This window comes from Palaemon carinicauda, chromosome 31 (assembly GCF_036898095.1).
Source record: "Palaemon carinicauda isolate YSFRI2023 chromosome 31, ASM3689809v2, whole genome shotgun sequence".
Lineage (NCBI taxonomy): Eukaryota > Metazoa > Arthropoda > Malacostraca > Decapoda > Palaemonidae > Palaemon > Palaemon carinicauda.
In genome coordinates this window covers 41,246,335-41,259,099 of record NC_090755.1, presented here as the reverse complement: position 1 = coordinate 41,259,099, position 12,765 = coordinate 41,246,335, and the positions used below count along the sequence as shown (strand labels likewise).

Here is a 12,765-nt window from a genome sequence, read left to right as displayed (position 1 = left end):
CCAGGAAGAAAATGACAGAGAGCATTGTTTGATATAATTTATCATATCAATTTCACCAGAGTAGCTTGAATCCCCTAGAAGATAGACTTCTAAAAGATGTTTCATATAAGGGCATTGACATCGGCCATTTGATAAATTTTGAAATCATTATATATATATATATATATATATATATATATATATATATATATATATATATATATATATATATATATATATATTTATATATATATATATATATATATATATATATATATATATATATATATATATATATATATATATATATATATATATATATATATATATATATGTGTGTGTGTGTGTGTGTGTGTGTTCATACATACATAAGATTTATTATATTTTAACCTATAGTTTTATATATTTATTTACGTTATAAGTACCAGTACCTATATTTGTTACTTAAAAGGTATGTGACAAATATCATTGCGACTTTGTCACTGGAATTATACCAGACTTCAATAAATGAACCAATCAACCTTACTTTTAGAAATCCATTGACATTGTCCACATGCCAAGCTGATATACTCGTATCAAAGTATTCATTAGCTTTGCTTTTCCAAAATAATGTTATCACCAATTGCTGGAAAGCATAGATTTATGAGGGATGAAAAAAAAAAATGGACACATACAATTTACTCATCATCACTCTCAAGGAAAAGATTGTTTTCCTCGTCACTATCAATGTTGATGATAACCGGATCTATACTGTCTTGAGTATTATCTGAAAGCCAGTACTCATCTTCAAAATATCTTGATCTCCTGACAGCGCCAGCCCACGTCTCCCCTGTTACAGCAAGCCTGGCCTCTTCAAGCCTGGCAAAGAGATCAGCAGGGTAAACCGCTGCAATATTTCATACAGCCCCACACCTGCTTGATGGCGTTGATATCAGGATGGGCAGGGGGCAACCAACCACTTCATGGCCCCATTCACGGATTATATGATCCACAATATAAACTGGTTTCGGCCGGTTGCACCTGCATATCTTTAGAAGCTCAGGGCGTGTTGCGTGAGCTGGATGCTGTATTTTTCGAGACCTGAGCCAGTTAACCAAATCCTCCTTTTTTTGTAGCTGTTGTTGGGCATCGGCTATCTCCTGTCAATTGGCTATGGTATGGGGCGTTGTCTAGCACCAGCACCGAAGGATCCTCAAGTGACGGCAGGAGCTGTGATGTTAGCCACCGAATAAATATCTCTGAATTCATTTCTCCATAGTAGTCGCCGGTTTTATTTTTCGCAGGGAAGCATAAAAATGAATTTTCTACAAAACCTTTAGCTGTACCACCTGCTACCACCACAAACCTCTCTACTTCTCCTGGTGGCACCTGCCAGCTGTAGGTGCCACTGGTGACAGATTGAGAGGTGTCCACCCACTCCTTGCTATGTTGCATTCTCGTCGTAAACCACGTCTCATCGACATACACGACTTCTCTTCCTTCATCACGATGTTGCTGGAGGGATCGTAGAGCATCCACTCGGCGGCAAACGACGTCCAAAGTTTCTCTCCTTAGGTACATTTTCCGCTGGGATGTCTTGTACTGGAAACCCATGTTATGGAGGATTCGCCATACTGCCTTCTCAGATGTTTCTTCAGGAATGATATTTAGCATTTTAGGTTCTTCCGCTGAAGTGGCAATAGTGAAAAATCGCTTAGCAGCAAACATGCTGTGCACATGTCTCCTAATGGAACCAACGGTGAAGTTGTCAAAGACCAGAGGCGACGTATTTGATGATGCAGGTGGTGTTTCAGGTGGATGAGGATTCTTTCCACGGACAGCGTTCGGAGTCATACCCATATCATCAGCAACTCGTTCACATGGCCTGTAGGAAAAAATATAAATACATTTAAATAAACAAATATATATATATATATATATATATATATATATATATATATATATATATATATATATATATAAATATATATATATATATATATATATATATATATATATATATATATATATATATATATATATATATATATATATATATATATATATATATATATATATATATATATATATATATATGTGGCTAGCAGTATATTGCAATATATCATGTACTTATTAAAGTCATACTTTTCATACCGATTTATACTAATTTTCAGGCGGTTTCTCTCTTTCTCTCTGTTGTAAATGGTGAAGAGTTTCAGCGCAATTGTAGTTTTGCAATGGCAAGGACAAAGTAACATATTTGCCATGACTAAAGTCGAATCTATATGAAATAGTTCATAGCTACTACTACAACTGCTACCGATGATTACCTTGGACGTACTAAAAGGGCTGAGTTAGGAGTCGAAGTCGGTGAAATTATTTCTGAATCCTGCTCCAGTCTTGCCCCAATAACATCATTCCAAATAAACAACTCTCTCAAGGAAAAAAAAATTCTATTTCTACTAATGTTTTTATTTTTTTTTTATTTAATTTAATTTTTTAGTCGCAAATCTAAAATTTGTAGGAGTCCGAGTAGAATATCTCTCAATGCGATTCCACACCCCTGTTTTAAACCTCTTTTATTATGTTTGATAATTTGTGTTAACCATCTAATCATTATCTACCACCATAAAACATTTTATTGCTCTTCCGGCTCATTTTATATATGCAGTACACAGTCTTTCCTAACAGGGATTTACTGGGTAGCCTAGTAACAATGGGAATGAAGGAAAGAAGGCAAGAAGGAAGGGGGGGGGGGTACTAGGATACCCATAGGTGTAAACACCGAAGGAGGGTTTGGGGAACCTCTGCGTCACAGTTACGTGATTAAGTACCACTTCTTCGAAACGCTCTGAAGGAAGGGAAGAAGTTGCTCTTTTTTTCTAAGAGTAAACGGATTAATTAAGCACATCTGTCAATTCATTGTACCACCAAAAAATTAGGCCAATGTTTGAAACATTCATTGCTGTAGTTTCATGGAAATTCATAAGCCGGTTTGTTAGATATTTGGGAAAAACACTATTACACGGCCTCTGGAAACGATAGTAGATTTCAACAGTTGGAAGCCATCTGTATCTATTCTCGTGTTGACAAGATTTGTTGGCGGCGCAATATGTAGCAATTCCCTCAAGTATTTTGGACGACTGGTTCTGATAACTTGATGGGTTTTTATACATATTTTAAATTCAAATCTGGCTTTAATCAGCAGCCAGTGCAATCAATTAGTATAGGGGTGATCCTTTTATTCAATCTATATTTAATTCCTTTATCATTATTTCAGTTAATGAAACTATTTTGGTTGATTCTAAAGCATACGGGTAAATTTTCCTACAGAAGTCTTACGGTATGTGGAGGGCTATATAGCATAATGATATAACTATATACAGTATATTCGAGTCAAGCAAATGTTATCAGGATCCTTAGGAAGCAAATCCTCCAAGCATCTGAAAGACAACGTAACTGCAGCTATTTTGTATTAAATTACCCATTTCTTGAAGAAGCACCTAAATCTAAAAAAATAATCTCTTTATATGTACGATGTGATACCTATCTCTAATTTAGCCATATAGCCTCGATAATTATCATGCCAATTAAAGCTGTAGCAATAAAGATTGAATTAGCAATGCAGCAAAGATTTCACTGTATATACTCAAGATTTTATTTCAAATGTCAAGGCTAACTATGTTTTGCCACGTACACAGCCGATGAGACGGCAGAACTCACCGAAATGGAATGTAAGAAAATAGATGAATAAAGGGCAAAGGTCTGTAAACTGAAATGGCACATTCCCCTGAAACTGAATGACTTGGGATATGTTTTATAGTAAAGTATTCTCATGTATTACAGAAGGTTGTAATCTATGAATATCTAAAAACTGACTAAAGTTTGTAGCAGTCAATATGATATTCTAAGAATACCGATGAGCTTTGGGAACCAGAATACAATAATTTTATTAGAAAAACCAAAAAAAAAAAAAAAAAAAAAAAAAAGAAGTATGCTAAAATTTCTGAAATGGAATATGTGAAGATCGATTACTTTATTAACTATAGTAAACTCAAAATCTCTCTCTCTCTCTCTCTCTCTCTCTCTCTCTCTCTCTCTCTCTCTCTCTCTCTCTCGCAGAATAACTAATTCATGGTATTTTTTATGAAAATTTTACTACATATAAAATTTTTTTTTTTTCATTAGTAACCGGAACAAGACTAATGCCGAAACAATCTAATCTAGCTGTTAATGAAAAGGATTGTTCAGCTACAACATATAAATTGATGTCTCGACTATCCACTATATAATATTATACAGAACACACACAAACATACACACACACACACACACACACACACACATATATATATATATATATATATATATATATATATATATATATATATATATATGTGTGTGTGTGTGTGTGTGTGTATGTGTGTGTGTGTATGTGGGTGTGTGCGTGTATGGTTGTGCGTGTATTCTGTATAATATTATTTAGTGGATATTCGAGACATCAATTTATAACGCAGAATGAAATCGATTTGTAACATTTGCATGCATTTACTAACGTTGGGGAAGCCTCCTCTCATTTCCTAGAAGTAGTAGGACGAGTAACGCTTTCTCTGTTTCATCAAGGTGACACTTGAGAAATCTGAGGAAACGGTTTCACCCGAGCGTTGGTTAAGTTTTCGATCTCACTGTACATATGTGTGCATCTATACATGTACTATCGTGGGCAAAAGTTTCCTTCTAACCCGGGTAATATATCCAAACAATAACTGCTCCCCTTATGAACGGGTTGTTGGTGCTTGCAGTAGAACCTCTCCACCTCAAAAACTAGCGACAGAGCATTGAGCGTTTTTAATTTAAAAGGACTGATCTCTCTCTCTCTCTCTCTCTCTCTCTCTCTCTCTCTCTCTCTCTCTCTCTCTCTCTCTCTCTCTCTCTCTCTCTCAATATATAATTTAATGAATTTCTGTTTTGGACTACAATATCATTTCGCTTAAATTCCACATGAGACAGAGATGTTTCATATTTTGACGCGTTCCGGTGGTGGTTGGCATGTCCTTTTAGGCCGGAATCACATAGGAAGTGATCTGAAACAAGAAACGGAAAGGTGAAATTGCGAAACTTCTTACACCAACGGTCACCGTATCACATAGACGTAAGTGGGCGTTCATATTTGTCAAATAAAAAAATGGAGTCCTTGGATGATGACACATTGGTTTTAGTAAGCAAGAAGAAAAAAAATTGTCATGAACATTTCCTATTGAGGAATAGAAAAGGAGAATGTATACGAAAAGTTTTGCTAACTAGTAAATTAGCAAAAAAAAAAAAAAAAAAAAAAAAAAAAAAAAAAAAAAAAAATTAATAATGTCGTTCAGGACTTATGGGAGACTGAAGTCACTAGTCCTTACATATTTGCAATATGGGGGTGGTAATCGTCGAAAACAGTATCAGCAAAAGGAAATTAACCTTGAATCAATGCTTGGATTTGAAATTAGTTTTAAAACTTATCAGTAAGAGCAGAAACAGTAACGGAGAATAAAACAATAAAACACACACACAGAAAAAAAAAATCACCAAAACTATTACTAACACCAAATTAATACTTACAACAGCATATTGATCAATAAGCATTTTTTTTCTGTTTTCAAACCATAAAGAAATTTAATTTATTGAAGATACCAAAATAAGAGCAGCAGTTGAAAACGATGGATTTATTGTTTTTAGATTATTTATTTTTTTAAAGAATGAAAACTAGATGCAACCACAGATTGAACACAGTGTACTTTGTAGGGCATAAGCCTATTGAAATGAACAAATAAACAAAATAAACAAATAAATAAACAATTAAACAAAAAGAACGGCAGGTAATCAAAATGCTTTTTTTTTAATTCCTAATGAATTGGTATTATTGAAATAAATAAACACCACTGCTTAAGGACACAGCGTTACACGAAAGGCAACACGTAAAGTGAACGGGTTTTTTGGGCGACACGTGGTCATTTGCGTTCTCTATTTCTAGCGTGTCATTACTGCTTTTATTACGCAGTCGTTAGAGATCTTTTTTGTTTACCTTCTTGTTTTAACCTGTCGCATGTTTTGGCTCTTACGTTTCGTGTAACGTCACTTCCTATGTGATTAAGGTCTTAGGTCCCTCCCCATGAGTCGAGTCAGGTTAGTATGAAAATGTTAATCGTATAATTAGGGAAATTTACATAATAAATGATATTATTATTATTATTATTATTATTATTATTATTATTATTATTATTATTATTATTATTATTATTATTATCCAAGCTACAACCTTAGTTGGTAAAGTAAGATGCTATAAGCTCAAGGGCTCAGACAAGGAAAAATAGATTAGAGATAAAAGAAAATAACGAAATAGATAAATTATACGAGAAGTAAAATATTTCAAATTCAGTAACAACGTTATAAAGTATCTGCCATATACAAACTATGAAGAGAGACTTATATCAGCCTGTTCAACAACAAAATATTCGTTGCAAGTTTGGAATTCTAAAGTTCTAATAATTTGACTTCCGGATTAGGAAGATCATTCCATAATCCGGTTGTAGCTTTCATAAATCCTCTAGGATACAGTGTAGTATAGAGCCTTATGATGAAGAAGGCAAGACTTAACTGCATAACAAGTATTACGTGCAGTATGTTCTGTCTGGGAAGATCTGAATGCAAACGACAGTCAGTGTTAAGAATAATCTTTTGTAACATGCATAAAAGAATGAATTGTGCGACAGTTCCGGAGATTAATATCTAGATCAGGAATAAGAAATATAATAGGCCACAAGTTCTTGTCCAACATTTTAAGACGACATTATGCAACAGTAGACTAAATAAAAGAAAGATACTCGAAAATATACAAAATGATAAAACATTTCTTCAGAATTAATTGATCACCGAAAAAAAAAACTTTCTCAACAGGCGAACTTTTTGTACAGTGGAAGAAGAAACAGACCAAATGTGTTTCTCAAATGTAAATTTGATATCAAGAATCACACCTAAGTTTTAAAAGAGTTGTATAGAGTTAAAGAAACACCATCAATTGTGATATTTGGATGTTGTGGAACCACTGTCCTCAACCTGCTTAGAATCATTCTATGAGTTTTATTAGGGTTCAACGTTAGGCCCCATAATTTGTATCATACACTAATTTTACCTACCATCTATTTCAAGACCCATAACACCCTCCTATTTAATTATAACTAATGTATTAGGCTTCTGATTAATGTGAAACCAAAAGCACCATAGTTTGAGACACCTATCTTATTAAGAAAAATGGATTCAAGCATCTACTCCGCAGTATTGTTTTACTTTATATTGTGTACATATAAATATGTAGACGGCATATCTTACCGTGCAAAGCGGTATATTTAAGCAATCTATGTTTGCCAACGGTTATACTCGTATGTGTGGCACGCATTGGCACGCCTTTTGTCATGAACTGGCGTGAACGATGCGGGAACTGGAGTGAACATGTCGTGAACGGTGCGTGGCATGCATGCCATGCGTGGCGAGAATTTTGAAATGCTCAAAGTTTGTGGCATGCATTGTCATGACAAAATTGGCGTGAACTAGTCGTGAATAATGCGCGAACTGGAGTGAACGTGTCGTGAACAGTGCGGGACGACGCGGGACGATGCGTGCCAGTGAGTGGCAATTAAATCAATGGATTTATCCCTACTGAGGGACGATGCGGGAGGATGCGTGCCAGTGCGTGGTAATTAAATCAATGGATTTATCCCTACTTCCTCATAATCATCAAAGAAAAAATCTGTATAATGACAATATATTCTTTCACCTCTCCCCTTTCCTTATTTAATTGTTTATTCATTATTTCAACAACGATTGTGACTCACATATACAAAATTCAAACCGGTATTTGATTTTTGAAAATATTTTCAAAAGAACAGAACTCCCAAATTGTGATAAAGGATAGATGAGAAAAGGGAAAAGTTCTGATATAAAGGCAACGTATTTCTACCAGTTGAGTCTAATAGAGGTGGTCATGGTGGATTTGATTTGTCAATTAAACTAAAGGTTCCCTTTTTCATTTGTAGAGAAGCTCAGAAAACAATTTCATGCATTAGAACTAAGCCGAAGGATTATGTAGTGCTGAAGGAAAATTCTTTTATCCCTCAGGGAGAGAGAGAGAGAGAGAGAGAGAGAGAGAGAGAGAGAGAGAGAGAGAGAGAGAGAGAGAGAGAATTATTGATTTTATACCACAAAAAGAAGACAGATGTTCTTTAATCCCTTCATGAGCAGGTGTAATACTTAAGAGAGAGAGAGATATACTTTCTTCATTTTGCTTGTGGTTTATGTATATAAATATATATATATATATATATATATATATATATATATATATATATATATATATATATATATATATATATATATATATATATATATATATATATACAAACAGGAAAAGTTACAAAATTGAAAAAAGTTTACAACTGCCATTAGGGCAACTAAAGAAATTTACCCTGGCGAGAGAATTCAAAGCTCACAGGGCAATCATCTCCTCCCTAGCCAACCTAATATTTTTAGAGATAATATCTTTTCTGCCTCAGTTTCAATGATATTAGTTCACAAACGATACAACAAAACTAGCAAATTATAAAGCTTAAAAATTATTCAAACCAGTTAATTACCTATGATAATAATTAAATAATGAAATATATACTAATAGAAGTATAATTGTTACAAATATCTATAAAGATAACCCACACATTAATACAGATGATTAGCACAAGAATACGCTTTTGATAAAAATCATGTAGGAAGCCCCGTCTTTATATGGCGTGGCCAATTCGTGAACTGGCGTGAACGATGCGTGAACGATGCGTGACAATGCGGAAAGATGCGTGAACATGTCGTGAACTTGTCGTGAACTAGTCGTGCCAATGCATGACATGTTATGAACGTGGCGTGAACATGTCGTGAACTTGTCGTGAACTATGCGTGAACGTCTCGTGAAGTTGTCGTGAACAGTGCGGGAACCTCTCAGTGCGTGCCAGAAATTCGTGCAAGTGTCAGGGTACCCTTAGTGAAGTGATGAGAGATTTGAGTGTGGAGGAAAGGCCCCCCTAAATCTCGAATAAGTCACTGGCAGCAGTGTGACGGATTGGGTTTAAAGCCATCTCAATTTTGTAGGCTTGGTAAGAACGGAAATTAAGACTTTGTAACTAGGCGCAAAATAACATATATATGTCGACTGTGACGTAAGGGCTCGTGAGGTTTACGTCTGCCATGGTACAATTTCGGTATAGTTATTAAATACTATATAATGTAAGATTTGGTGAATCATACAGGTCTTTGGTGGAAACTAAAGATACCAAATAGGTATTAAGTTTGAACGACCTAATTTTTGTCTCAATTGTATTTATTATCTTATCAATAAATAATTCTAATGAAAAAGACAAAAAGTAATAATGTAGAATGGCTGTCAAAGAGGTGATCGTGCAAAGAAAATCTGATATTATGTCGAGAAAACTTCACCATTGTCCACAAGGTTGTCGTAATGCGTTTGCGTTGCGAGTCTTAAAAAACTACAAAAGGAACAAAGACAAATATAAACTGAAGATTTGATTGAATAGTTTGGTATCATGGTGTTATGTTTAATGGAATACTATCACGGACATGAAGAATTGAATATTATGCATCATCAGATTCTCTCTCTCTCTCTCTCTCTCTCTCTCTCTCTCTCTCTCTCTCTCTCTCTCTCTCTCTCTCTGTATATATATATATATATATATATATATATATATATATATATATATATATATATATATATATATATATATATATATATATATATATATATATATATATATATATATACACACACACACATATATATATATATATATATATATATATATATATATATATATATATATATATATATATATATATATATATATATATATATATATATATATATATATATATTCAAATTTATTTTCCCTTCTTTTGAATCTTTAATAAGATTGCTTTTTTTTTTTAGCCCGGCTCCTTTCAAAGTATGCTTATGGGGCTTAAAATACCATGCAGTTTGTTGTTTAATGGCTATTGCATGTTAAATTTTGCATGAAATACTTAGAAACTGAATGTATTGCTGACCAACTATAAGTGCATCATAACACTATAATTCATATTCCTGAGAGAACATTTTTTAATGTTTAAAAATTTGTTGGCATAAATGCTCATAATTGTTCATGCCATATGTCCACCACTTCATCGAACCAAGCATGAGCACTGCGGAAGCTCAATGCAAACACTTCTGGTAGTGTGTCATTGCATGTCAATACTTAATTTAACCAATGAGTAAAAAAGAAATGCCACACTGACACTTGCATGAATCTATGGCACGCATTGGCACGACTCGAGTCGAGCCAGTGCGCAAACTAGTCGGGCCATTTTGGGGCACGAACTGGTAGCCTCCTGCACTGTTCATGACTAGTTCACGCATAGTTCACGATGAGTTCATGAGTTCACGAATAGTTCAAAAAATGAGTGCCCATCGAGCTAGGCTGACACCTGCACGATTTTCTGGTACACATTGGCACGACTCGAGTCATGCCAGTGCGCAAACTAGTCATAAACTGGCTAGAAAGTGTGCATAAACCTGTCGTGATTGCGTGACATGTAGGGACTAGAATTTTGAAATGTTAATATTTTGGTCACGACAAAATTTCGCGACTGGGTCATGCACTATGAGCAAACTGTGCGCAAACTATGCGTGAACTCGTTGTGCCAGTTCGTGTCAATGTGGACACTGAAGTTAGGCTGACACTTGCACGAATTTTGGTCATGATTTTGTCGTGGAAAGTCATGCCATTTGGGGGCACTAACTGGAAGGCTCCCGCACTGTTCATGACTAGTTCACGCATAGTTCTCGACGAGTTCATGAATAGTTCATGAATGTGTGCCTATCAGTGGCCAGTTTGCTCATAGTTCACGACCCGGTCGCGAAATTTTGTCATGACCAAAAGTTTTTACATTTTAAAATTCTCGTCCCGATATGGCACGCAGTCACGACGGGTTTGCGCACACTTCACGCCAGTTTATGACTAGTTTGCGCACTGGCACGACTCGAGTTGTACCAATGTATACCACAGAATCGTGCAAGTGTCAGCTTAGCTGTATGGGCACGCATTCGTGAACTTTTTGTGAACTCGTCGTGAACTCATCGTGAACTATTCGTGAATAGTACGGGAGCCTCCCAGTTCGTGCTCCAAAATAGCCCAACTTGCAACAACAAAATCGTGGCCAAAAGTCGTGCAAGTGTCAGTCTAGCTTAAACCTGTCGTGACTTTGCGGCATGTCGTGATGAGAATTTTGAAATGTTCAAAATTTTGGTCATGACAAAATTCGCGACCGGGTCTTGAACTATGCACAAACTGTTCGTGAACTCATCGTGACCTTGTCGGGACGATGCGGGAGGATACGTGCTAGTGTGTGTCAATGCATGCCATGCCACAACTGTTACGAACTGACACGGATAGTTCACGAACAGCTCACTTGAGTTCATGAGTAATTGATGACATATTCCCGAATATGCGCGCATCGCATGGTCATAGGTACATCACGCATTGATGACATAAGCAGTTCATAACTAGTTTATGCACTTCATGAACAGTTTACACATGACACGTGCAGCTCACGACCAGTTCACGAAGAGTTCACGACCAGTTCACGAAGAGTTCACGATCAGTTCACGAACAGTTCACGAGCAGTTAACGACTATTGCGCGACAGTGGCGCTCTCATCGGTGTGGGGGTATATATAGAGCTTCCTGGACAGTGCTCGTCATTCCAGAGGTCATCAGCAAAGATACAACATGCCTAAAACCAAGCTGACAAGAGGAAGAGGAAAGCAGAAAAGGCCTAAAGCCAACAGTCCAGAGGCAGAGACCGCTGAGAGAGATAATTCCCTTCAGTCATCTATATCAAGTCTTGATATCGTGATCCCACAGACGCGGCAGGATCTAGTCGAACACCAGAGACAGCCATCCAGTGAGGACGAGGCTAACAGAAAGCAGAAGCGGGTCAGGGTGTCCAAGAAAGAAATCCCTGAATACCGATGGACAAGAGAGGCCGAGTTTAGGTCGGCCAACCTTGTAAAGGAGAACCCCTAGCAGTATGACAAGAAGCAGAAGGAGTGACTCAACGTGGTGGCCAAGAACAGGCGGTGGGACCGAGTCGGAGAGCAGCTGGAGTCTCCTGCCACTGTTGCCCAATGCAAAAAGTATTATGAGAACCTGAGAACCCAGGTGGGGAAGATTATGAAGAAGGAGAATGAGAGCGAGGCTGGCCAGCCACAAAAGGAGTGCCCGTGATGACCAGATCATGGAGACCTGGAGTTTCCTGATAAAACACATCATTCATGGAGAGACAGTCCCCAGTGAGCAGTTTGCTGTTCCAGAGTCAGCTGCAGTGACGGACAGCGACGAAACCGGGCAGGGCAATGGCAAGGGGAAGTGGTTCAGGCCACCAACAACACAGACAGCCACCACAACCACCGATACCTGGGTGACCCAGAGCGACCCCATTAATGTAGTGCAACAGGTGAGAATCCCAATGTCTACATGCAGATTGTATTCCAGTTTCATCCATTGCTTTTTACATGGCATATCCAATATGTTGTATTGAAATGCTGTACTAAATTGTTACAATGTTTGTATGTTTCAGATCATCTCCAAAGCATATTCCTTGGTGCCCACCCACTCGTACACTGGCCAGCATAAGATCGTACACGATTTTGCGTGCCTGCTGGAAGGCCACA

General features: G+C 36.6%; 1 pseudogene; it reads right to left on the bottom strand.

The window, feature by feature from the left end:
- Nucleotides 1–656: 656 nt before the first annotated feature.
- Nucleotides 657–10,871, bottom strand: LOC137624702 (uncharacterized; annotated as a pseudogene).
- Nucleotides 10,872–12,765: the final 1,894 nt, after the last annotated feature.